Raw genomic sequence first — 6,000 nt, forward strand, 5'->3', positions numbered from 1 at the left:
TGGCTCAGGAGCAAGACTCAGGTTGCAGGGCTCTCAGCCCTTCCAGATTCATCTGCACAGTAACTGAACTGCACTGACCAGTGAGACCTTGCGTTTCTCCTAGCTCTGGAACCACAAAATCTCTAGGTGTCCCTCCCACTCTTTCTCCTCCAAATCAAATGTGGGGGGTGGGGACAAGGGGTCCAAACTCACCTGAGATTTACTTATCTCTAGGTGTGAGGTATCCATTTTCATGGGGCTGGAGTCCCCCACCCTCTACAAAGACAAAGACAGAGACAGAGATGGAGAGAGGGAAGGAGAGAGGAAGGGAGGGTGGGAGGCAGGGAGAAAGGGGAAGGAAGGCAAGAGGGAGAGAATGGGGGGGTGGGTGGAGGACGATAACAGGATACATTCACTTTTTCCCAGCACCCTGCTCCTCCTCTGGTCCCTAACCTTCACCCTGCCCCTTCTCCCTAACTTCCTTCTAGGAAGCCCCCAAGATGCCACTAAAAACATCTACAATCTCCAGCCCAATCCACTTGGTTGGCCCCCCAAGAAATGGAGACAATCTCTAGACCTTTTAATTTCTTTCAGGCTTAAATCTTTGTTTTATCTTCAAAAAGTACTTTTTAAAACATCTTATAATATTTTCACATTACAATCTGGTAATAATACCAGAACAAAAATGTAATATTCCCACTAAAATCACAAATTGGTGCTTACTTAACCAAACCTCCCTAGAATTCAATACTCAAATATATGACTAAATGAAATTCAATAGAAAGATCTTCAGTTGATTTCACATCACAAATCAAAATACAATTTTTATAGCCACAGGTGACATTAGTTACTCCAAATCACAAATATGTCTATGTCCATAACATTTACTGAACACATATTCCATGCCAGGATTTGTATGAATCTCTGCAGACAGTCTATGCTCTCCAGGATTTGCTGTCTATACATTATGAATGACTCCTCTCGTATAGCTTACAGCTTTGAAATGTATTTGACAGACCACATAGTATCGTCTGAACTTACAAATGGAAATTAGCTATTGCTTTGATTGCATTGGGATGGATGGTACCATAATTATGTCTTTCACATTTTTGTTACGATTACTTTCCTGACCTGTACTGAACAGAGCCCACAGTCAGGAGATTAGCAGTGAATCCAGAACGTGCTTCAAATTGATTAAAGAAATGTAATTGCCACTTACAAGAAGGCAGAAGTCTTTGCAGCTACAAATATCAGTAAGTGTGTGGCCACCAATCACTTACCATTATCTAAATTATGAAGGTCATGGATAGGAAAATATGCAAGAATGGCAGAAACACTTGTTCTGCTGCAGATGTGGTAAAGCAGAGATCAAGTTAATAAACATATCTGAGAATGTAAGTATGAACGATTTCCTCCTGCTCAGAATTTTGTGGCTCTGGACTCAACAGCACATTACTGTCAAATATTGTCCAATAACCAGCAACTGAACATTAATAACCAGCACCCTTGATTTAGAAATCCATGTGTGGATATAATTTATATAAAATGCAAAATTCCTCCAGATATCATGACCAGAGTCATGCATTGTATCATTGAAAACATTATTAGATGTCCGAAATGACAACACATTACTGTCTTATAACAGGAATATTCACCTCTTCTTTGGAAAGACCACCAAACCCAACAGTTAGAATTTTTTGGGAGAACCTTATACATCCCTTCTCATTTGATTGAAGAAAACCTTCTAAAACGTCCTGGTAGATGACTGTCTAATGTCTGCTTAAAGAGATCATGGTGGGGGCGCCTGGGTGGCGTAGTCGGTTAAGCGTCCGACTTCAGCCAGGTCACGATCTCGCGGTCGGTGAGTTCGAGCCCCGCGTCAGGCTCTGGGCTGATGGCTCGGAGCCCGGAGCCTGCTTCCGATTCTGTGTCTCCCTCTCTCTCTGCCCCTCCCCCGTTCATGCTCTGTCTCTCTCTGTCTCAAAAATAAATAAACGTTAAAAAAAAAAAATTTAAAAAAAAAAAAAAAAAAAAGAGATCATGGTGGAGAACTCAGCATTTCAAAAGTAGCCTCGCTGCTCTTTCTCACACTACAGTCAATTGTTATGGTGAAATATTTGAAATTTAGAGCCAGAAAAACTTGCATATGAATCTCATGCTAGTGGTGTGACCTTAGACACAATTCTTAGCCTCCATATGTCTCAGGTCCCAATCTGTAAATGGGGATAATAGTACCATTTCAAAGAATTGCTAACAAGATTAAGTGGAGAAAGTATATAAAGCACTAAACAATTAATGATACCTAGTAAGTGTGTAATTGATACTCACTGATAATCCTAGTGTGTGTTTGGTCTTGTTCTTATGTTATGTGACTAGTCTGGGGCATTATCTCTGTTGACCACAGCTCCTTCTTGAAACTCTCTCTCTTGCCTTGTTTTCTGTAGGGGAGGAAAACTTTTTCCTTAACCCTCCTCAGGTTCTCAGCTAGGGCTCTGTGACGAGACAGATTAATAAGAGAAAGAGAGAAGCATAAAATTTTATTTAATGTAAGTTTCACATGGCATTGTGGAGGGGCTCATAGGGAACTGGAGACCCAAAGAAGTACCAAACCTAAATGCTTTATATATGAAATTGAACAAAGAGAGGCAATTGGGGAAAAGTAAACAAAGTATGCGGACAGACTAAAAGAAGATAAGCACTATTTTGACAAGATCTGTTTGTACAAAATTCTCTTGACCCTGACTACTATCTCTGATTCCTGGTATAGGGATAGCATCTTTCACATGGGAGTTGTATCTCCCGCTTTCAGGAATACAAGGAGAGGTCAGAGAGGTCTTCTTGCACATGTTTCAAGAGGCTTTAGCTCAAAAATATTCCTTATGCTAAAATGGCATATTTTGGGGTGGTCCTTTCTGCCAGCCTTCATGGCTCTCTCCTGGTTCCCCACCTATACTCTTGAGTCCTTCATCTCTCTCACTTGTTAGTTTCTCTTTCTCTGCCTCCTATGCAAATGTCAGAAAAATTGAACATAATAGAAATAAAAGATTTACAATATCTACCACTCCATCCCTGCTCCTGTAAAGGATGAGGATACTTATTTGCTGGGCCATCTCTTCTTTCTTCCTATTATATGCAGAAGCAAAGTAAGGGGTAAAGAAAATAAGTCTAAGGAATTCATATAGAACCACATTGATTTATAAGAAAAATAAATAAGAAAAAAAGTGGATGAAAGCCTTAAAGAGATCATTCATTAACTGACAAATTACTGAAGTTTGTGTAATCTTTAATTTCTTTAGTAATAATCAGAGAAACTCTTTAGTAATCAAGAAAATGCAAATCAAGATATGTATTGTGTATTTATTAATATTATACATAACGTATGTGTATACATACATATGTGGTACGTGTATGTAATTTGAACATAAGCCAAGATAAAGTGAAAATACCGCTTCCATACTCCACTAGTAGGAGTGTAATTCTAGAAGAAAACTGAAGTGAATGTATGAAGAGCCTTAACACTAATAGTCTTATTCTGCCTATAATTTCATTTCTAGAAATCCATCCAGAAAATGTATACATAACAATATGAATTCAGTGTTGCATAAATATATCTTTGCAGCATTACTCATTATTGTGAAAACTGAAAATGACTTAAGCATCCAACAATAAGAGATTATGTATTCCCAAAGTGATACATCCATAGATAATCATATATCTAATTAAGTATTATTATAAAGGAATCTGAAATAACACATAAAGATTATTCTCAAAATAGGATCAACTTTTTAAAAATGTCACCAAACCATATATCCCAAATGTATAAAAACTGCATATGTATATTCATATTTTTAAAGACCTGAACAAAACACCACAAATGTTAAGCAGTAATAGGAATCAAAGGAGGTTTGGGCTTATTCCTCCTTCTTTCTCTTTATACATTTCTTTATGATCCAGTTTTTACAGATGTGTGTACAATTCTAATAGAAGAATAAATGTGTTCCTTTTGTGCAAAGAGAGCCAAGTCCTTTCCCCAGAGCTCCTTGGTCCCCCACACCAGGCCTGTTAGCTCTGTGTTAACACCAGGTCCTGAAAAGGCTTCCCCATGTTACTCCCTCTGCCTTGTGAGAGCTAAAATGGTAAAATATTAATCAGGTGTTCTGCTTTTAGCACAAGAAAATTCTAAGCAGCTCTCCAAAGAGTTGAATTGTGTTATCACTGGTACATGTTGCTGTTTGGCCTGTTTTATAATCTGAGCAATGCACATGCAGGCTCCGCCGACTTTTCCCACAAGGATGTCCCTCTGCTTCTTTCGCCTTTCATCCTCACCCATCTCTCTCTACTGAGCTCCACTCTTAGATATGAATATTCACCTGAACACCTCCTTCACTCACTCCCTTGCCACACCACTTCACTGTTCTCTTGCCTGCTACTTTCGATTCATTCGCTTATTCAGTTATTGAGCTTTAACACATTTGTTACTAGGGGATTTCATGTGCAAGGCACAAATACACACACACACACACAAATTAAAACCCCCACTTCTTGCCTTAGAGCATACAGTCTGCTGGGAAGTCAAACAGACAAGCAAACAATCACAGTATTCTCACAAGATTGCTTCGATGGAAGACTTGGGCACTTCAGGTTGAGCACGAAAGCCTTCCCTTAATGGGGAGTCAGGAAAAGCTCTGCAACTGAAGTCACATCTCAACTGAGTTAAAAAAAAAAAAAAAAAAAAAAAAAAAAAAAAAGAGTGCCAAAGGGAGATGATCTGTCTCCAAACAAAAGAAACAGTGTGTCTGAAAGCAAGTAGGTAGAGAAGTACAAGTGCAGGTGAGGGGAGGTGGGGGGTAAGAACCACTGGGAGGAAAGATTCGATGGCATCATCTTCTAGACCCTAATCCCACCGCATCTCACCAGTGGTCTGGGGTAACCAGAATGTGTCACTTGAAAGCTGGGCCATCCCAACACAAAAGAAATGAGGCCCCGCTGTAGAGAGCAGGTGGCCTCAAGTTCACTGCTCATACACAGCCTTGGATGTCCTGCTCCCGCTTACCCATCCACCTGCTTCATAATAATAACGTCCATATAATTATTTTCCATACTCCACTTCATCCTTCTCAATGTGCCATCTAAGCAAATGACCACTACCCCCAGTTTTCTTCTGTTCCAGTCCTGGAATATGCTCCTCAAAGTCCATTGACTCCATAATTTAATAATTTATAAGGCACCAGTTTTTAAATCCTGGCTCCTTATTCCTAGCTGCAAAAGTTACCTATTATTTCTAAACTTTAATTTCTTCATGTGTACAATAGAGATGATAGCAATAGTACCTACTTTGGACGGGGGTGGGGGGGGTTACAAGATATTTTTATTTATTTTATTTATTTATTTTTAAGTGGTTTTTCAAGTTTATTTATTTTTTTAATTGTTTTCTAATTTACATCCAAATTAGTTAGCATATAGTGCAACAATGATTTCAGGAGTAGATTCCTTAGTGCCCCTAACCCATTTAGCCCATCCCACCTCCCACAAACCCTCCAGTAACCCTCTGTTTGTTCTCCATATTTATGAGTCTCTTATGCTTTGTCCCCCTCCCTGTTTTTATATATTTTTTTGTTTCCCTTCCCTTATGTTCATCTGTTTTGTCTCTTAAAGTCCCCATATGAGTAAAGTCATATGATATTTGTCTTTCTCTTACTAATGTCACTTAGCATAATACCCTCCAATTCCATCCACGTAGTTGCAGATGGCAAGATTTCATTCTTTTTGATTGCCGAGGAATACTCCATTGTATATATAAACCACATCTTCTTTATCCATTCATCCATCGATGGACATTTGGGCTCTTTCCATACTTTGGCTACTGTTGATAGTGCTGCTGTAAACATTGGGGTGCGTGTGTCCCTTCAAAACAGCATACCTGTATCCCTTGGATAAATACCTAGTAGTGCAATTGCTGGGTCATAGGGTAGTTCTATTTTTAATTTTTTGAGGAACCTCCATACTGTTTTCCAGAGTGGC

This window comes from Panthera leo, chromosome A3 (genome assembly GCF_018350215.1).
Source record: "Panthera leo isolate Ple1 chromosome A3, P.leo_Ple1_pat1.1, whole genome shotgun sequence".
Lineage (NCBI taxonomy): Eukaryota > Metazoa > Chordata > Mammalia > Carnivora > Felidae > Panthera > Panthera leo.